Consider the following 23,494-nt stretch of genomic DNA (forward strand, 5'->3'; position numbering starts at 1 on the left):
ATCTTATAGGGGAGGGGTTCAAGCTTCGTGCAGCCTCATGACTTGTAGGGCTAAACTCAGGCTGATTACAGCTCCCAATCACATTTCCTTAGCAGGGCACCTTTCTGCAGAGCATAACCTGCATCACTGTGCTTGTAAATACTGAGTTGAATGTTATAAAAAAGGATGCACTTTGCTTTTGGAGATGCTATCAAAGAAAAAGATTTAATAAAATTTGATTTCTAGAAATATGGGGGATGGAAAGGATTACTGCTATTATCAAATATACTCAGAGGCAAGATATTTCAATTAAAGAGAAAATGTAATCGCTGTGTATGATACTAAGAAGAATAAACCATGAAGGAAGATGGCCCTTGTTTTTAAATTAATTTTTAAATAAAAATTGTATATATTTGAGGTGAGAAAATGATGTTTTGATATACATACACATAGTAAAATGATTACCATAGTCAAGCTATTTAACATACCATCTCCTCACATAGTTACCTTTCCTTTGTGTGTGATAAGAATACTTGAAATCTACTTTCTTAGCAAATTTCAGTATTCAATACAGGATTATTAGGTTGTATGTTTGATATCTAGACTTATTCATCCTACATAACTACATCTTCGTACCCTTTGGCCAACATTTCTCCATTTCCTCCACTTCCCTATCCCTGGTAACCACCATTCTATTCTCTGTCTCTGTTGACTTTTTTACATTTCACAAGTTAGTGAGATCATGCAGTTTTCTTTTTTTCTATTTTATTTTTTTCCTTTCTGTGTCTGGCTTATATCAAAAGTATAATGTCATTTAAAATACAGCTCCAGGGATGTCTTTGATGATTCCAGGTAAAGGACATATGGGCAAGTGAAAGAAGGAACACATAAAAAAAGAAAGAGAAAAAACCCATGATAGAGATGTTGAAATGTACAGAAAAGACAGGTGTCAACAAGTTTTAGAACAAACAATAAAAAAGGGTATTAACAAGTATGGTGAAGGCTAGACAAAGGAGGAAGAAAAGAACAATCTCCTGTATTGTAATATTAGTTTTGCACAGTCATCTATGCCCACTGATGGAATTAGGAAACATCTGTGGGATAGAGGAAATAAGCATTACCCTGAATTCTATTGTGTTTCAGCCCTCTCCATTAAGAAGAACATCTTTAAAGCCAAACCTACCACAGCCAAATGGATTAATGAGAGACAGAATTTCAAGTTAAGTAGCGCCAGAGTTGTAACTTGATATGTGTATAAACTTTAGGTTTAAATACTGATACTTCTACTTATGAATTGCGAGCGCTTCAATAACTCATTGGAACCCTTTGTTCAGCAGCTTTCTCTTCTATAAAATGAATGGCATCAGTCCCATGATACTGTAAAGAAAAACATGAGCATTATAAAACAAATACCTGATATGTAGTCCTTCTACATGGGCAACACTCAATCCTTTTAACTCTAATTATGATGATACTTTAAATCTTAGAAAGCAAAATCTGTTTCTAGTTAGTATAGCTCATCCCCAATTCCTAATCCAAACATGTTGAGCTTAAATAAATACTTGGTGAACAAACAAACAAAAATCAGAATAATACAAGACCATGGAGCTATCTTAAATGACTTCCAGATCCTGGGTTCTAATTATATCCCAGGAAACAAAATCTACAGATATGATCACAGAACCAACTGTTAGTGATTATTGAAGAATTATGACAAATACAGCACATCCCAGAAATATGGAGTAAAGAAATATTCTAATTTTTAACATCAGAAAAAAGGATAGATTCCAGAAATTACTGACTAGCAATTTGGAGGTTGATATACAGCATAATCCTAGAGTGAAGCATGGAATACAAGGCTGTGAACTCTTCAGGAAACTGTGTTCTCTAAAGGAAGCTAAACACTTGATGCAAACAGGAGAAATATATAACTGAATTTTAGTTAAAAAAAAAAAAACAGTACCTCAAGATATCTTTATAAACATAAGAAATGCCAAGCAGAGTAATAATATACGTAATAGTGATAGTGATTCTTGGGTGCCTGAATGACTAAAAACAGACAAGATTCATCATTGTTCTTACCAGAAGGGAGTTCTCACATGCTTGCACACTACTGATGCTGCTTCTAATTCTCTGCCTTTTTAAAAAGATTTATCAATGATTAAAGCCACAGCAAGATAGAAACCATGTATATGAGAGACATCAATTACCTTTCTTATCAGGTCCAGCCCTGTTGGGATGGAATCCTTCATGTCATATGTATAATTTCACTGTCTCTGGCCACAATGTTATGAAACTCATAAATGAAGAGGCACCTATGAGACATTTAGGGTATTCCCCAGTTCCTGGCTTTCTTATTTTCACAGTTTCGTTTCCTTTCAGTTTTTTAACTACCAATAAGGTAGCTGCCAATAAGGAAAAAAAAAAAATGTCCAGAGGGGAGGGGTTTATTCTTAAGCTATTCAGTCAGTCTTACATAGTGGTCACATTCTAGAACCTATGGCCAGATATAGCATCCAGATATGCTGTGGTTTAGCTATTATTGTTAATTTTCTTTGCTTTTAATAGAAACCCATTTCTCCAGTTAAGGGTAAGTGAACCTCTGGGCAGGGTAAAAGAGTAACTTCCTGGATTATACAGTTTGGAGCTAAATAAAAATTGCCTTCTTTAGAGATGATATGTGCTATTCAGTTTGCCAGACAAGTTCTCTTACCAGCACTGTATTCTTCATCTCCATACTCAGGTAAGAGCCAAAAGACAGACATTATGAGACAACAAATCACAATTTGTTACAAAGAAGTATTAATAACAGAGATTCGAAATTTAAAGGAATTTAAGATTTACTGGCATTTCATCCCACATGTTTATCTAGATCCTTTCAAAGTGTCACTGAAATAACCATATCCATGTGAAACTAAATATCAGTGAATTCTGTTATGAGATATTAAGTTCCCTATTAAGCAGTTTTTAAATAAAGAATAGCAAATCCTTGTCAGGATAAAACAAAATTGCCCCAGAATTGGATAAAAGATTGAAACAGATGATCTCTGTTTCTTCAAAATAAAACTTACATCATATTTTCTAATGAAAAAATGATTTTATATTTCAATCAGTCTATAAATACTTATTGTTTATGTAACATCTTTAGCAAGGGCATTAGTGTGGAATGTTATATCATTTTTCAGAAAAATTGTCTACCTTTTACCATATGGATACTACATATGGCCAAGTGAATTAAGTTAGCCAGGAAACTTTGAGTATAATTAATGCGTGGCACTTTTGAGCAGAAGCTTTAAGAGCCAGCACATGGCTTGCCATGTCTTTTTACCTCTCCCATAAGATGGCAATGTCTCAATTAGAAGTCAGCATGCATAGTAGAGTAAAGCTGACACAGGATGGACTTGTAACATGAGCAAGAAATAAACCTTTGTTACTGTAAACTATTGAGATTTGGGAGTTGTTTTATACTGTCACATAACATGACATATGATGTCACATAACAACTCATACAAATGGGAAAAATCAAAGAAATTGAGAAAGAAAAACCTAGGATGCCAGCATGGTGACAGTGTTTTCTACAGGGATAGTAAAGTCACTCTGCCAGAACATGGGGGTGGAAACTATCCTTGAGAGTAGCTGCTGAGGTCTTTGATGGAGTAGGGAGTGAGTAAGGTTAAGAGAGGGCAGTGATAGAAGATGGTTTAGGCAAATGGCATGAATCTCAAAGGATAACTGGCTTTAACAATAAAGTAGAATCAACACTGAATAGGAGTATCCTCTGTTATGATTATGTTTGGTGGTAAGTGGGGGGAAAAAGATTGATTATTTATTATTTCTCTCATAAATAGGAATAAGCAGTCCAATGTAGTTAGACTACTCAAAGTATCAGAAACGAAGTCATCTTCCTGTGGCTCTGCCATTTGTGGCCAACATCCCATAAGCCACAGCTGTTCCAGCTCCACCATCACAAACACCTCCAGCTAATAGAAGGGAGGAACCAGAAGAAAGGGCCATCCCTCACCCTTTAAAGACATTTGAGGAAGTTTATATACTACTCTGGCTGATATTCCATTAACCAGAACTTAGTCACATACCACCCAATTGTAAGGGATTCTAGGAAATATCTCTATTCGAGGCAACTACAACTTAGCTAAAAAATAGAACTTCCATTACAATAAAAGAAAGGAGAATGAATGACCAGGGACAACCAGCAGCCTCTGGCCAAGGATTCAAATCCAGACCAAACACACAAACAGGGTTTTGGAGAATGACAGCCTTCCTTCCGCTGCAAGCTGAGGAGAGCTACAAGGAAGATGATTTCCTCAAGGAAGAGCCAGTGCTCACTTAAGGACAGGCATTATGAGGAAGGGTCAGTGAGATGTTTAAGGATGAATGAGAGACTAATAATTTAAGAACGGAAGTTTCTCAGCACATTTGATATTTGGGAGTTGCCCAGAGAGAACAGTAGTGGGATGAGAAAATGAAAGAGAAAATGGATGATCTAAGGGGCTTAACATCTTTAATGATGGTTGGAGAAAGAGCCGTGGTTGGACCAGCTTGCTGCAAGTGTGTGAAGATAAGAACTGATGTATACCCTCAGATCACAGGACTCGGCTGTATCTTGGAAAGACCCTTAAATTGTGAGATGTAAGAGTGTGTGCATATTTGACGGCAGCTCTACAAGGAAAATTTACTAGCAGTACAGGAATGAGGAAGTTTTGCAGCTGAGACAGCCCAGTTTATGGCACAAAGCTAGAGAGTAATGTTTCAAGAAAAGTTGACTGAGTTGATTGAGAACCTCCAACAGAATCTGCAAAATCTAGTCCCTAACACTCAAACTGACTTTTCCTCCTTCTTGTTAGCAGAAATATCCTCTAACAGGAAAGCAAACAAATAACATTCGACGTGAATTCAACAGCACCTCTGATGGTGAGAAGTATAAGCAGACCCACATGCAGTTATGTGGTTGACCCAAAACTAACAACTTGCTGTGTCTTTTAACAATTGTGTAAATAATTCAAATATTTATTTAAAAGGACACTGAGTATCCCATGTCAGAAAGACCAAAGGACAACTACTGGTAGCAGAGCTCAAACTCCTCTTTCATCTTGCTTTATGCTTTTCTGTCACTCTGCTCTTTGACGAGCTTGAGCTTGTACTTTGCACTGGAGAACTCTAAAGCTCTACAATTTAAAAACAAAACACCACCACCAACAACAAAAACATGCTCCTTAGAAGGCAATTTACAGTTCATCCATTATTGCTTGAACGTACTCATTAAGGTCTAACTTGCCAAATGCAAGGACATATCAAAGAATCCTTTCTAACAGAATGCAATGGTCTTCCTAAGAGGAAGCCAGGAAAATACTCCCCCACCCCATCCATTTCCAGTGATATCTGAGCATCCCTATAGATTGCTATGTAGACAGATTTTTGGTTGATTATCTGTATTTAGAGTTCATCTCAGGTCGTAGAAACACAAAGAAGAATAATACCCAGCTCTTGTTCTTAGAAAATTTTCTGGAATTCCAAAATAGACTTTGTAACTATTTTCCTTATAGAAATAAAAAGCAATACACAAATTTACTTCTTTTATTTGTTTTGTAAATAATCTAAATTTGCTTGCTTTTGAAAAACGCTAATCTTAATGCTAATGTTTTAAAATGTTTACTTACAGACATCATGCTAAATTCTATGTAGATTGTTTTACTATTCAAGCCTACTATTTCTCTCTGCTCATCTGTCTTCAGGTTGGGCATATTCTTCCTTTTCTAAATTTCAATCCAACAGTGTTAAGCTGCTTTTGTCCTCCAGGAGAAAGAATTCTATTTATCTCTTCAGAATATCATTTTCAGATATTTTGCATCAGCTATTGTAATGTTTTACCATCCCCTTAGGTCCTGATGGCATTTTGTCATCTGGAAGGTCACTTATGAATCTCTGTAGACTCCAGAGAGAAATTTTCCTATTTGGAAGATAGAGCTTTTCAATGAGTAAAAATTATAACTCGCAACAATCTTCCAGAAAATATTGTACCTCTGAAAGGTAGCACTTGCAGAATTCAGATACAGCAAAATCTTGTTAAGTACTTAAAGGCAACTTTCCTAGAATGAATTAATTTCTAAAACTGTGTGTGAAACGAAAATAATGCCATCTTTAGTCTACTTGGTGAGAGAGAGAAAAAGAGTCTTGTTTACAGTTATAATGAGTTGGAACTAATTCTGTTTCTTTGTTTCCAGTTTGCCATACCCAGTCTAATTGTTAGGGTATGTGTACCCTTCTAAATACACTGCTTTGAATAAGATCTGAGTGGGAAAGAGTCTCAGTTCACAGCCTATGGAATCTATTTGCATCTCCAAGGAAATAGTTGTTTACTACTCTGTTGTCATTTGTTCAGAGCACAACACAGAAGTGAATTGCCATCAATATTCATAGTCCTTGTAGCCTCCAGAGGCTCCCTGTGTGATTGTGCTCCATTTAGCTCTAAATCTGTATTCCCATATAGATTTAAATAAGAGAGCTAGGGAAATTTTGAAGTCTTTTGTTCTCAGTCACAGTAATATTTAAATAGTCCACTGGGTATGCAAGTATTGCCGATTCCTTTATTGCTTTGTTATAGTCTACCACAAAAAGATCCACCTTAGGGAAACATAACCATTTTTGTTTTTGTTTTTTTCATTACAGATTCTGAAAAATCTTTACCTCCACCCTTACTAGCTTAGTTATAAATCAGTTTTGTTTCTTAAATTCACACAAATTCAGGCACATAGAAATCTTTTCAACACTAAGGTCATGTCTTGCACTCCTTTCCCACTCCAGTGCTCTTCTTACTCAACAACTTAAGCATGGACTTACTTAGATTCTTCTTATGAAATACCACCAAATATTTAGGAGGCTGAGAAAAATTAAGGCCATCCTACTTCAGGTTTAGCCTTAGCATAAGTACAGCCATCTTAGCTCCGGCAGCCATCTCAGACCCCTGTGCCCAAGGGCTGAACTTTCCCCCACCCTGCGTTAGTAAGCCCCACCCTGCTTTAGTTCCAGAGACCCACACCCTGCTTTGGTTCCAGGAATCCCCACACTGCTTTAGTAACAGGAACCCATAAATACCCCTGCTTTAACTAAACTGGGGGTCCAAGTCCCTACTCCGTTGTGTTGGGTATACTTGGGCCCAAGCTTAAGCTTGTCAAATAAACCCTCGTGTGATTGCATCTGTGCTTGGCTCCTTGGTGGTCTCTTGGATGCAAAAACTCAGGTACAACATTTAGTACATGTGTAATTATTCAGTAAAAAATATACAATGAACTCTGATGACCATAAGATTAAAAAGAAAATCTAGGTTATATGCCAATTCAATAAGAAGAATTTGCCTAAAAATAGCATTCTACTTCTGTATCTTATTTTGAAGCATATATTCAGCAAGCTCTCTGAATTGTATATGTATATCTGACAGGTAAGACTTACTCTGTTCCGGAAAAATACTTACTGAAATTTCTTTCTTTCCTTGCACTGTTCTTAAATATGCATACATATCTTTAAGAACTTTAATTTAAATAGATAAACTTAATTAAAATTCCAAATTCCTTTAAGTATTTATCCAACAACTTCTTACATAGAAAATGATATGATATGATGTGCCACAAGTACAACTACAGAAAATGAACTTAAAATTAGTAGAATATTATAAAGAAGTAATTCTTGGTAATAAGGTAATAAAAATACAACTCTAAATACCAGTGGAAGGTCTGGAATATTGTTCTGTATTTTCCTCCCAAAAGAATTTGTGCCATTTGCTTAGAGTGGTTTAGAAAATACAAACCTAAAGGGAAAACAAATAAACGAGATAGACAGAAATAAGGAATAATCTATTTTAATATAATCTCTTCAATATGCATTTAAGGTTCTGGTGCCAGTTCAGATAAAAGCAAACATACTTCATCCTGTCTCTCCTACTGAATACAACTAAAAACCTAGACAGATGCATTGAGCAGCTACCTAAAGACTCTGAAAAGTTAACTGGTAGCAGACAGAATGATAAAGCAAACCAGAACTCAAAGTCAGACTAATATAAGGGTGAATTTCTTATATTTTTCCCTCGAGTATCTCCCAGACTCAATGGAAAAGCAGTTGCAAAGGCCCAAATTACACTCTGGTTGTAGGCTAAAAGAGTTCAAAGAGAACTCTTTATTTTTGGTCTGAACAACAAAGAAGAGAGATCCCCAGGGTCAGAGAGTAGGAAAAAAACACTTTTTCCTCCCATTTTCTCCATTCTAGTCCCAGGCAAACCCACGGCAGTGGTGGCAAGGCTGGGCAGCGGCAGCTGGGTAGGTACTTGAACTCTGAGGAAAAAGAACCCTTTTCTCTAACATGATAAACTGTGGTCCTGAGAATGTGAAATAAGATCCCAATTCTTTTTTTCTTTCTCAATTGTCCTGCTGTCTGAACACAAAGCAGACACATTTGTGGGAAGCATCCATCCAGGTGGGCAAACGAAAGTCCTATCTTTCTAGAAAGAAGAATGGAAGCCTCTGGGAGCCAGAGCATCAAAAAGGTGGCAAAGATGAAGAAATTCAAGAAAGTGTTGGCACAAAATTGTGTATAACCTGAGCTACATATGCATGAATGTGACCCTAAACAGCACACCAAAGTCTCTGAGAACTGATCTGTCATCAGTAGACCACCCTGAGGGCCTCACACTGGCCTCTGGATGGACCGAGCCAGTTAACACCATGAATTCCTTTAAAAATGAACCAACTTAGAACCATAACTCACAAAAGGGAGTTTGGAACTTTCAGCCTAAACCTAGCCATGTCTATTAACTGATAGAACAGGTTTATTAACTGATAAAACACACCATCCCCACACACACATGAGCACATGCACGTGTGCAAAATTGACCATCTCTAAGAATTAAATAGGACTCAGAATTTCATGACACAATGTACCAAATTTCCAGGATACAGTCCAAAATTAGTCTGCAAATGAAAAAACAGGAAAAAAAATCAATATCCTAAAAAGAAGAGAAAAGTAACAGAGGTCAATGCTGATGCAGATATTGAATAACATGACAAAAACTTTAAAGCAGCTATTATAATCAAGTTTCAAAAAGTACAAGTGAACATTTTTGAAAAGAATGGAAATAGACAAAAAATAATAGAAAGGGAACAAAATGTAAATTTTAAAATGAAAATGTACAATAACTAAAACAAACAAAAATTCCCTGGAAGGATTCAACAGAGAAATAGAGAAGACAGAGCAGAGTCAATAAATTAAAGAGAGTTCAATAGTACTTATCCAATCAGAACAACAAGAAGAAAAGACTGACAAAATTAAACACAACTTATAGATCTGTTAGACAGCATCAACAGGTTTAATATTTGTGTAGTCAGGGCTCCAGAGCAAAGGATAAAACAGAGTACCAGAAAAAAATTTTGAAGACATAATGGCTCGAAACTTAACAAATTGGTTAAATACATAAGCATCCAGATTAAGAAAGCTCAGCTCATCCCAATTAGAATAAATACAAAGAAATCCATACTTTGAATTATCATAGTTTAATTTCTGAAAATTTACAGATGAAAAAAACTTAAAAGCAAATAGAGAGAAATGAATGATATATTATCTACAGAAGATCAGGTCTAAATGATAATGGATTTCTCATCAGAAACTATTGGTATTGGAACAACATTTTTAAAGTGTTAAGAGGGAAGAACTGTCAAACCAGAATTCAATACAAAGAAAAAATATCATTCAGGAATGAAATTTAGATAAGCTCATTATCAGGCGAAGGAAACCTAAGAGAATTTATTACCAGCAAATTTGTTCCAAAGGAAATGCTATAGGAAATTCTTCAGACACAAGAGACATGATAATAGAGGGAAAGTGGTAATTTAGAAATGAAGGAAGAATAAGAGAAATAGTAAATATCTTTGTAATAAAATAGACTATTTTTCTTCCCTTAAGTTGTTTAAAATATGTGATTGTTGAAAGCAAATATTATAACATTACTAGAAATAGAAGGGAAGTTACTCAACATGATACAGAGCTTGTATGAAAAACCCACAGCTAACAATGGGGAAAGGATTGAAAACTTCCATATTAAGATCAAGAACAAGATAAGGGGTCCTAGGATGGAACCCCACATCAAGAGTCTGCTTATCCCTCTGCCTCTCCCCCACTCATATGCATTCTCTCTCTCTCTCTCAAATAAATAAAATCCTTAATTTTTTTAAAATAATGCCTACTTTTACCAGTTATTTAACATTATACTGGAAGTTCTAGCCAGAGCAATTGGACAATAAGTAAAATTACTCCTATTCACAGATGAAATGATCCTCTATGTGGAAAATCCCAAAGGCTCCATAAGAAAACTACAAGAAGTAATAAATGAATTCTTCAAAGTATCAGGACATAGAGTCAACACATAAAAATCTATCGTATTCCTATAAACACTAAACAATTAGAAAAGTAAATTAAGAAAGCAATTCTATTTACAAAAATTTCTGAAAGAATAAAATACTTAGGAGGAGGTAAAAATCTTATGCACCAAAAGCCACAAAATATTGCTGAAAGAAATTAAGTAAATGGAAATGCATCCAAGTTCATAGAGAAGAACATTTAATATTGGTAAGATTTCAATATGACACAAAACAATCTACAGTCTCAATGCAATTCCTATTAAAATTCCAACAGAATTTTTTGCAAACATAGAAAAAATGATCTTAAAATTCACATGAAATGCAAGTTTTCCAAACTATAAAAGATACAATATTCAAAAGAAGTTAGTACTGGCATACAGATAGACATATAGATCAATGGAATAAAATTAAGAGTCTAGAAATAAACCTAAACATCTATGGCTAACTGATTTTTGACAAGAGCACTAATCCGTTCAATAGGAAAAGAATGATCTCTTCAACAGGTAGTCCTGAAACAACTGGATTTCTCCATGTAAAAGAATGATGTTAAACCCCTTCCCCATACCACATAAAAAAATTAACTCAAGGGGTGCCTGGGTGGCTCAGTGGGTTAAAGCCTCTGCCTTCGGCTCAGGTCATGATCTCAGAGTCCTGGGATCAAGTCCCGCATCAGGCTCTCTGCTCCACGGGGAGCCTGCTTCCTCTCTCTCTCTGCCTGCCTCTCTGCCTACTTGTGATCTCTGTCTGTCAAATAAATAAATAAAATCTTTAAAAAAAATTAACTCAAAATGGACCAATGACCCAAATATAAAAACTAAAACATAAAACTCTCAGGATAAATCATATGGATAAATCTTCATAAACTTGGATTTGACAGGGATTCATAGCCAAATAACACTAAAAGCACAAGCAACAAAAGACAAAATAGATAAGTTGATTTAATTAAAATTAAAAACCCTTTTTAAAATTATTTCTGCTCAGCTTTATTCCAATGATTTGAAGGAGGCTTAAAAAAAACTTATAAAAATTACATATACATATTTATAATACTAGAAATTTATTTGTTTTTTATTAACATATATCATATTATTTGTTTCAGGAGTACAGGTCTAAGATTCTTCAGTCTTACACAATTCACACCATTCACCATAGCACATGCTCTCTCTAATGTCCATCAACCCAGCCACCCCATCCCTCCCAAACCCTTCCCTCCAGTAACCCTAAGTTTGTTTCCTGAGATTAAGAGTCTCATATGGAACCTTCTCCAGAATAGACCACACACTGGGTCACAAATCAGGACTCAACCGATACCAAGAGATTGATATTATTCCCTGCATATTCTCATACCACAATGCTTTGAAACTGGAGCTCAACCACAGGAAAAAGTTCAGAAGGAATTCAAATACCTGGAAGCTAAAGACCACCTTGCTTAAGAGTGCTTGGATCAACCAGGAAATTAAAAAAGAACTTAAACAATTCATGGAAACCAATGAGAATGAAGACACTTCGGTCCAAAACGTATGGGATACAGCAAAGGCAATCCTAAGGGGGAAATACATAGCGATCCAAGCCTCCCTCAAAACAACTGAAAAATCCAGAATATACAAGCTGTCTTTACACCTTAAAGAACTGGAGAATCAACAACAAATTAAGCCAACTCCACACACAAGAAGAGAAATAATCAAGATTAGAGCAGAGATCAATGAGATAAAAACTAAACTAGAGAGACAGTAGAATGCATCAAACTAAAAACTCTTGTTCATCAAAGAGCATTATTAAGTAAGTGAAAAATATAGTGAAAAACTTAAACTTTTGTAAATCATATATCTTATAGTGATTTAATAAGTAGAATACAAAAAGGACTCCTAAAACTCAACAATAAAAAAATAAAACAACAAATCCAAAAATTGGCAAAACACTTGAATAGACATTTCTCTTAAAGAACGTATACTAACAGCCAGTGAGCATATGAAAAGATGCTCAATATCATCAGTCACTAGGGAAAAATATAATAACAAATGTTGGTGAGCTTATAGAGAAATTCAAATCTTATGCACTGTTAGTGGGAATATAAAATTGTGCAGCATTTCTGAAAAACACGTTGACTCTTCCTCAAAATGTTTGAGTTAACATATGATATACTGATTATACTATATAATAATAAATAAAAATAAAAACACGTGTCCCTACAAAAGCTACAAATGTTTCTAGCAGCATTTCCTAACAGTTAAAAAAAAAAAGCAACCAAAATATTATTCAACTGATGAACATGTAAATAAAACGTGATATACCAAAATAATGTATATTTGGAAATAAAAAGAAATGAAGTACCTGGTACATGCTACACATTGGAGATCCTTGAAGGTATTTTGCTAAGAAAAAGAATCAAATAACAAAATACACATAATATGTGATCTGATTTTCTTGAAATATTCAAAATAATTAAATTCATAGAGGTGGAGAAAGTAAATTAATGGTTGCTTAGAAGTGGAGGTAGGAAGGGTGAGGGGAGATGAGGATTGATTGCTTAGGATCGATGATATGGGTTTTCTTTTAGGAGGGATAAAAATGTTCTAAAATCAGATTGTAGTGACTGCTGCACAACGTTGTGAATATATTTAAAAATACTGAATTTTACATTTTAAATGGGTGAATTTTCTATATTGATTTTATCTCAATGAAACTGTTTAAGTACATGTCAGTTTTTAATATATAAATAGACTAAAATATATAAACAGAAATAGACTAAATAATATATGATAAAATATAGATACAGATATATGACACTATACACACACACACATACACACTAAGGAATTTCTGTGTTACCTGCAAACTTTAAAAACTATAAGCCTGTAAGTTATGTCTTTTACTTGGGACTTCTAATTCTAACAGAGCCTGTTTACTGTCAGAATCACCTCAAATTCTAAATTACAGAAGCCAAATTTGATGTGTTAGTAGAAGGTATCCTTGTTAATATAAAAATTAACATAAATTATTTAATATTCAAGTCACAAAGAGAGAATGGGAACTGTATTTAACACAAAAATATTCTAAGTGATATGTTCATAGAGTCACTTTATGAAACCCAGGCAACAAATATTTTGCACTAAAACTGCTCATGTGAGAATTACTTATGATGCAAACTTTCAAGAAAATGAAAAATATAAAGAAAATCAAGAGTAGAGAATGAAAGCCTAACGTCATGATTCTTCAGCCTTGTACAATACCATAGTGTAGACACCCAATACATGTTAATGACTTTGGCTTTAGGGATGAATTTAATCTCATAAATGACATAGGCTTTCTTTGATTCTGCAAACACTAGTATCATTCTCACAAAATGTTAGTGAATGAAAGAAATAGTGGCCATCCAGAGACAATATTCATCATAAGAAAATGGCCACTAACCCACTAAAGATTAAGAAATCTACAAAATTCATAAGAGCTAGATCTTGAAAAAGTTAGAGGAGAATCAAGAATTCCTGATTACTTGTCTGATTTTCTTTCAACCAGTCTCATGCTGCCTAATTTGTAAAGTCCACTGGGTGAAAAAGGAATGTAACTAAACCTTAGTATAACTTCAGAATTGACCCTGTCAGCTATTTTTTCATTGTGTGCAGCTGCTTAAATGTATTGTCTTCAGCAAAAAGCAATGTAAGTAATTGCATAGCATAAAAGTAAATGTTAAATTATAATTAAATTATTCTGCAAGCCTATCACACTAAGTTTATGGCCATTTCATCATATCACAGCAGCACCCAGAACAACAATTAGAGAGAAAGAAATGTTCTAAATTGAGATCTCAACTTTCTGAGAACTTGTCTCCTTGAAGGCATCTCCTAACATTGTTTATGTCGTTACTTTCATTTTAGTTTCTCAACTGTCAGCTCTTCTTTTATATATACATTTCCTGTGATCCTTTTTTCCTTCAGCAGATAGTCAAACACTGGAAGAGTCCAAATTAAATGCCTCCTACTTTGACTTCATACAGAAAGGTCCTGATTTATTATTCAAGATTTACCCAGTGCTTTCCTTTCTCTCAGATTTTTGCAATCATTTATTAGCTTTTACAGAGGACTATCCTGCGAAGGTCATTTTTAGCACGTTTCTTTGACAGATGAGAACACAGACTTTAATTGAAAAAATTATTTTGACTGAGGTGGCAGAATAAGGTTAGCTCAGAGTCCAGAACAATGTCCAAGGTCATGTTAGCACACTTAGCTCCACTTTCTTTTTTCATCATTCCTACTTTTAACAGAGAAGCACAACCTATTCATTTTGAAAACCCCTTTTCTCATGATTGTTCTTCTCAGAGCCCCAACTTTCTATACAGGCCAGCACTATTCAGACAGTATCTTTTACTTAGCCCAAATAAGTCTCTGCAAGCTACAAATACACTTCAAGTACACATCTTAACACGATTGTGAAAGCCATATCAATTATCTAGCAAATATTTGTGTGTGTCTAAGTGTGGGTATACATGTGTCAAGTCAAGGGGGTTGATTTATTTAAAACATAGTCACTTAACAAGAATTTGGGGAAGCTTATCATGTGGCAGATAGTAGGTTCTGGGGCTTTTAAGGCAAGTTAAGAACCAGTTCCTGCCTTTAAGAAGTTAAAACCCCACTGCGACAACAGAAGAATATGACAAGAAGAAGGCAATTACATAAAACATACAAACCACCACCACCACCACCACCACAAACACCACCAACAATGTGAAGTCTCAGTGACATTAAATATGCAGGGTATTTATTGGAGTTAGAAGAAGAGGATGGCCAAGAAATTAGTGACATATTTGGGAAGAAGGAACATATCTATAGAGCTTTAGAGAGGCATACTTTGCAGGCAGAAACTGCAGGAGAGGAGCAACTCAGAGTCAACTTCTCATGTACCCCCTCTCTTCCTACTGGTCACTACTGTTATGAAAAGGTGAGAGAATACAAAAGTAGCACTAGGCATGCACTGTATCCACCTGAAATACCAAGATAACTGAGGAGATTCTATTTTGTCTTTCACTGTCACCACAGACTACAGGAAGAGCAAGTGAATTCCTCCTCCATAACACTGAATGTCATGAATAAAATAATAAAAATAAGGGCTAGGGGTCTGGTACATATAAACTAGGTAGCACAATGTCAGACACAGAGTAATTGCTTAACAAATGTTATTTTCAGCTGCTATTGATATCTCAACTACTGTATAAAGAGTTTTTTTCAAATATACTTCCTGCTGCCATCTTGATAGAATGAGTAGAAGGGAAAGAAAAGGAGGGAAACAATTAGAAAATGCTGGCATTGATGTTTCAAGTAGAAAAAAATAGCATGAGATAGAATCTATCCTTGTTACCCTATTTTTGTCTTATTCATTGTACTAATTAAAGATCGCTTTACTTACTTCTTACAACAATTTAATTTTACAATTAAGAAAAATAATCATCAGGGGTGCCTGGGTCGCTCAGTGGGTTAAAGCCTCAGCCTTCAGCTCAGGTCATGATTTCAGGGTCCTGGGATAGAGTCCTGCATCGGGCTCTCTGCTCAGCGGGGAGCCTGCTTCCTCCTCCCTCTCTGCCTGCCTCTCTGCCTACTTGTGATCTCTTTCTGTCAATAAAGAAAATCTTGAAAAAAAAAAAAAGAAAAGAAAAAGAATGATCAAATAAGTTTAAAGAATTTTACAAGGTCATTTATCTAGTCATTTATCTAGTTGGCACAAGCAACTGAATCATATCTCCAAACTCCAATCTTGCTAGTTTTATACATTCTCTTCTGAAAATCATAAAAGAGCAAAACCATGGTTTAATTTAACAAATATTTTCTGAGTTCCTCCTATGTGTCAGGAACTATACACAAAGTAGTGTAGAAAGGGAAGTGTCCTTTCACATATGGTATCTGACCTTATTGGGCTTAAAATACAGAGGTAGATGAACAGATAAGAAGGCAATTGTATAGCAGCACAGAGAACCACAGGGTGGGAGCATTTAACCTATGGAAGATTAGGGAAGATTCTCAGAAAGAGTATTATCTACACTGAGACATGAAACCTGAATATAAATTAGCATGATGAAGTATAAGGAGGTGTGTGATGCAGATACAGAGAACAGCCTGTGTGAAGGCTCAGAAACAAAACCAAGAATGTCGATTTTGAGAATAAGACTCTCCACCATAGGATAAGGCTGTGGAGTGGACAAGTGGTCCATGTCATGGAGTCACACTTGAGAGCCACAGTAGAAAATAACAGTCTTACCCTAACTTAGGATATGGGGCCTTATGACACATTTTAAGCAAAGGAATGAAGTAATTAGACTCATGTTTTAGAACAAAACTTTTTAGTAAAGCAATAAATTAGGAAAAAAAAAAGAAGAAGAAGAAGAAAAGGAAATGATAGTCACATCTTTTCCTGAACTTAGCTTTTATAAAAACTATGAAGCTTGTGTAAATAATTAGTAGGTGAACAGCCCTGCAGTGAAATACAGTCAGGCCAGTGAAAACTTATGCCATCTTCAAAGCTAAACAGGCTTGGCCTGACAAGATGTTCTGGTGAAGTTAACTGTGGAAGGCCATCTGTTTAGTGATCGTTGAGGAGGTTTTAAAGAAAAACATGCATTTAGCACTCAGTTGGAACTCTGTGACAGGTTGCTTGCCATGGCTTTCTACTTGTAAGAAACGATTTACAACAGAGAAGGCAGTTCAGGTAGTTGAGATGCGGCCATTTACTAAGCATCCTGGAGCTGGTTCCATTCTTTCCTCTAATAAAGAGGAAATGCCAATTGTTTTTTTCCATTTTAGACTTTTATTTCTGTCAGCTCCTCATCTGACACCTTACCTTCAGTAGATAATTCTGCCTTTGGATTCACAGAGAAATAAAGGCAATTCTACTCTATGAATTCTCTCAATTTCCATCCCTACCACACACAAATATTTCATTCCTCTCCCTCTCCCAATTTATCCTCTTTATTACACTTGAAGTTGATGATAATCAACTGTTCTTGACAGGTCTAACCTTTTGTTTTAATTCTCCCACCATTCCCTCACTAAAGCTTCACTAAACCAGTTTCCTCCTTCTTTCTCCTGTCTTCTGCCTCTTCTTTTTCACTGGATCTCTCCTTAACACCTACTAATACAGTCAAGCCTTTCTCATATGAAAAACTTTTTTAAAAAGTTTTCTTATCTAAGACTTGGCCAGATTTCAACTTTACAGAATTCACGATTAAACCAGAATTGGGGTAAGAGAGAGAAGGTGATGAAGAGGAAGGGAGAAATTTGGTTTCATGATATCATACTCCCCTACTGCTACTCTCTCTTTTGCCTTCTCTCTTAAACATCTTGGCTGTGGTCTTAATTTGCTATTGATATTTCCCCATCTTCCACCATTTAATTCATCCTACTGAAATCCAGGCTCCACCCCTCTCATAATTGTTTCTTTTGCAAAGATTGTGGCAGATTGCCCATCCAATGGGCCTTTTTGAATCTTAGATGGAAGAGAACGTCTAAGTAGGCTGGAATTGGGTATTTCTCTTTCCCTAAGTCAGTTAGGCTCTAATAATACTCCAACAGGTTAGGCCCTAGTTAACTACTTTCCCTTGAAGCTTTATGCTCTGGTGTATTTCAGTATGGCTCTTTTTCTCTTCCTCCTTCCAGTAGCTCAAGGGTATTTTCCCCCAGTATTTACTGTGAGAGTCTCCTTGAGCTCCTGGAGGTAAAGCTCACACAATTGGGCAGGTTCCCCTATCACTGGGTCCCCCTGGATTTTTTTTTTTTTTTCAAATTCTCTAAGGTGTCCTCACAGAACCTTCACCAATTCATCCATTAATTAGTTCATGTTTTCCTACTCTGGTGTAGAGTTTCCATGGTTTCTGCTTGTCAGTCTCTGCTCTGGTAAGCCATGACTCTTTATTCAGTTAGTTGTCTATTTCTCCAATCATGAAGGAGTGGTTTTCCCTTTTCCTTACTTCTCTTATCAACCCAAGAGAATTGTTAATTTTTCAATCTGTTCGGCTTTTTACTTGTTAGAACAGAGTGACAATTTCCAAAGTCCTCATATGCAAGCTGAAAACTAGAAATCTTTAAACTGATTTTTTAATCCACTACTTTCCTAGATTCTTATTAGTCCTAGCAGTTTTTCACAATGGATTTTTTATTTAGATGATTATCTCCCACCAATAATGATACTTCCATTTCATTTATTTAATTCTTAACAGTAGTTATGCTTTTTTTTACCCTTATAACACTGTCCAGGAATTCTAGTAATAGTAAATAAGTAGGATTAAAAATTGGCTTCCTGTCTTAGTCTTTGGTTGATGGGAATATGAATAGGTTTCTCCATTAAAGGTTGTGCTTTTAAATTTTTTTCACAAATATCTTCAGGTTAATGAGTTAACTTCAAAACCATTTTCTGCTTATTTTTTAAAAGATTTTATTTATTTATTTGTCAGAAGAGAGAGAGACTGAAAACAGCAGGCAGAGCAGCAGGAAGAGGGAGAAGCAGGGGCCTTATTGAGCAAGGAGCCCATGTAAACTCCATCCCAAGACCCTGCTGGGGGCCAAAGGCCAACACTTAACTGACTGAGCCACCTAGGCATAAGAATTATTTAACATTATTATGTAATGCTAATAATGATTTTTTAAATTTAATCCATTAATGTGATAAGTTACATTGCCAGAATTTTCCGATCTTGAACCATTCTTGACTCCATATCAACCCTATTTGATTGTCATGTATACATATGTACATGATATATACTTTTTTAAACTTTTTTAAGAATTAACTTTTGTTTTGGAGAAATAGAGTTGGGTACTTGTTGGGTAGCTCTCCCACACTTTTTTATTTTCTGGGACAACTTAAAAGCTGGAATATCTATTGCTTTAAAGTTTGATAAAATGTACCTATGAAGCCCAAATGTGTTAGGATTTTTAGAAGGGGAAAGGTCTTTGAATATTGTTTCAATTTTTTTATTTAGGTTTTCAGTTATTTTTTTTACCTTGAATTTGGCCTTTTACATTTTTGTCTATTTACATAGATAAATAAATCATCTTCAAATTATTAAGTTGATGAATATATAGTTTTGATGATAATTATTTCTCACTTGTGTCAATATGCCTTCTGTATTTTGATTAGTTGCAAATTCTCTTTTAATTGATCATCTTAGCTAGAAGGTTTTCTAGCCTATTAATATTTTCAAAGAAGAGTTTGGTTTTGCTAATTATTCCATTATATCTTTTTTTATTTTACTGATATCTACATAGCTTTAGCTTATTTTTAAGAGTTAAGTATGTTTCATTACTCATTTACTATCAGATATAGAGTAAAATATAAGCATAAGGATAGAAAATAAGTTACTATGTGGTATTTTAAAAATTAAAAAATGAAATAAAAAGCAATCTAAATATTCACCAACATAAATGAGTGAATAACTTGAGATATAATCTAGATAGTAGTGAAATGAGTTAATTTAAACTATACACATAAATCAGAATTAATCTCATAGAGTCGAACAGAAACCTCAATTTAAAAAAAAATTATGATCTCATTTTCATAAGTTTAAATGCATGCAAAAACCACTGAATGAGAGCTTCCAGGCTGCAGGTAATCACTTCCCTATCTCCTCTATGTTTGCCACCGCCACATCAGGTTCATACCTTTACAATAAAAAGTGAATGAACAGCTCTGGTTCTGGAATGAGATACAGACTCACTTTTCCCTTTTCACCTTCTCATTTCTAAGTATAGCTAAAATGTCCTGAAAAATACCCATTGGACAATGATGAAAGGACTCTGAAAGCTGGAAAGAAGAAAGACTCACCATACATCCTCCAGGAAAGTCTAAGCTCTCTGACCAAAAGATCAATGGAGAGTCCAGGACAGATGTGCAGTGAGGCCAGACCCTTGCTTTACAATGCAGGTCCCATCTACAACCTTCTCCACCAGCAGCAGTGTCAGCGGTGAAGTCTCAGGCACTCCTGGTCTTGGATTCACTACTGAGCCATCCACAAGGCCCATGTAAACAGCTCCTGAATCTCCCAGTGATATAAAGAGAGCCAGACCCAGGTCTCTCCCCTGCACAACAAAAGGTGGCCAAGTGACACCCAGCACCATTCACTCCAGAGATGCCACCAACAGGGACTGAAGGGGATCTACAGAAGTACCCGAAGAATGAAGCGTACTGAAATAGAATTTGCAAGGGCCCTGGAAACAAAATTGTCATGGAAACTAAAGCCAACAAAGGAGACTAGAACCTAGACATTAAACCTAAACTAAGCAGCCACCCACTAAATAGAAGGATTAGATAAGATCAAGAACCCCCAAAAATCATAACAATAATGTCTATAGTACAGTTGAAAACCACTTGCCATGCCAAAACAAAACAAAACCAGAAAATCACAACTAGAATGAGAAAAGACAATCAACTGAGCCAATACTGAGATGAATTATATGTTAGAAATATTTGGCAAAGATTTTAGCTATCATAAAAATGCCTCAACAATCAATTGCCATTTTAAGAACAAAGACTAAAACAGCTCAGCAAATAAATAAAAAGTAATTAAAAAATTAAAATTACATAACTGAAAAATACAGTAAACGAAATGAAAAACCTAAAGGTTTCAGTAGTAAGGTGGGAGATAACAGAGGATAAAATCACTCAACTTGAAGAAAAGATCAACAGATCAATAGAATTTACTCAATCTGAAAAACAGAAAAAATAGAACAAAAAAAAATGAGAAGAAACTCAGGAATCAGTGGAACACAACAGCAGAAGATTTAATATTCATATCATCAGAGTCCCAGAAACAGAGAGGAAGGGAAGACTGCAAGAATATTTTTAAAAATATAAAAGTGGTTGAAAACTTACTAAATTTGGTGAAAAAATGCTGGTGGGAGTGTAAATAATACAACTATTCTGAAAAATACTTTGGCAGTTCTTTTGAAAACTAAAATGGACATACTATACTACCTAGTTATTGTACTCTTTGGCAATAAGTTACCTGAGGGAAATGAAAATTATGTCTATACAAAGCCTGTCCACAAATGTGCAGAGCAACTTTATTTATAATAGCTTTGACAACAACTAGAAACAACTCAGTTGTTCTTCAACGGGTAAATGGTAAAACCAACTATGGTACATTCATAGCATGCACTACTACTCAGCAATAAAAAGGGAAAAATAATGATACACACAACAACTTGGATGAACTTCAAGAAAATTATGCTGAGTGAAAAGAGAAAATTTTCAAAGGATACATACTGCATGATTACATTTATGTAATATTCATAAAAATAACACAAAAATGGAGAACAGACTAGTGGTTGCAGTAGGTGGGGCTGGGGAAAGAACATGGGTATGGCTATAAAAAGCAAGCACCTGAGGGGCACCTGGGTGGCTCAGTGGGTTAAGCCTCTGGCTTCAGCTCAGGTCATGATCTCAGGGTCCTGGGATCAAGCCCCGAATCAGGCTCTCTGCTTAGCAGGGAACCTGCTCCTCTCCCCAACCTGCACCGCCTGCCTCTCTGCCTACTTGTGATCTCTCTTTCTCTGTCAAATAAATAATAAAATCTTAAAAAAAAAAAAAAAGCGAGCCTGAGTGAATTTTGTGGTGATAGTACAGTTGAGTGAGTATCTTAACTATCCTGTTGGTTATGCAAAACGTACACATGTGATAAAACTGCACAGAGCTATACACACACACATACACACACACACACACACACATGATTACATGTAAACATTATGAGGTTTAAATAAACTCTCTGAGTTGTACCAATGTCAATTTCTTAGTTTGGATATTGTAGCATAGGGTAAGCTGGGGGAAGGGTGCATGGGATTTTCCTGCACATTTGTTTACGATTGCCTGCTAATCTCTAAATATTTCAAAAAAATTTTAAAATATTTTAAATGAATAGCATAGAAAAATTGCAGCCAAACATTGAGAATCAATCTTGGACAGCTTTGTGGGATGACATTTACTCTGGGCTTCTAGAAGTAGGGACAAAATTGATAATTTCATGCTTTGGAAAGTGAGAAAGCTTCTGGTGAACTCTTTTCTATCCTGAAAAGTAGCAGAAGTTAACCTCTTGTTGAACATATAGGACCTGTCAGCACATTATGTTATGAACCAATTAGTTAAGCAAGATGACTGCATAAAGGAAATATATCAAAACCATATAAGGAATGAAAATGGAATCCCCAACTATATCATTATAAAACAACTGAGTCTCAGCACTAAATGTCTTAGGCTAATGATGAAGAGAAGTTATGAAATAGAAAATTTTAGCAATATCCAATGCAAAATAGATACTATTTTTGCTAATATGTTGTTAGAAGAAAAATTACATGAACTTATCGAATAAATATAATTCATACCTTTTTCACAACCCACTGGTGATTTTCAAACTAGATTCTAGCTAAAAATGTGTGGAGTGTCTCACAGTATCTGATAAAAAGTAGTTCTAAGAAATATGTTTTAAGGCCATTACTCTCTGTAAAAAGACCCTGAATGATGTAACTGGTCTACATATCTATCACTGAGTTCCTGTCAGTATATTAAGGAAGTGCCTCTGGAAATAACTAAAGTGAAAATAAAATTTGTTTAGCTGCATGCATTAGAAGATATTCAATATTATCTTAATTTTTCCATATATCTCTTTGGCTCATTGCTGCACCAAGATAAATGACTGTTTAATAATGATAGTAAAACATTTGGCTTCCTTATTAAAATAAAAAGTACAAAACAAAGTAACATACTGTCTACAAATGTGTTCACAAGTACTAAAAACATGAAGACATGCATGTAATGATGCCCACCAAATTCAACATAGCAGGGAGGAATTTGATTTGGTATGGCCAAGCAAAATACTTACATGAGAAATGTATGAATTTATTACTCCTCAACCTGGATAATAGATATATGGTGTCTATTTTATTATTTCTTTTTTATGTGTCACAAATATTTAATAAATAAAATAAAATAAAATTCCATATTTAAATTCTTCTCCTTCGAGATTGTGACCACATTCTTGCTCCAAGTGTCCCTACAGAGAAGTCTGAGGTTCATCTCAGTTTTTTTTCCCTTGTGAAAACTTTTGAAATTTTCTTGCTATTGTT

This window comes from Mustela nivalis (assembly GCF_964662115.1).
Source record: "Mustela nivalis genome assembly, chromosome: 1".
Lineage (NCBI taxonomy): Eukaryota > Metazoa > Chordata > Mammalia > Carnivora > Mustelidae > Mustela > Mustela nivalis.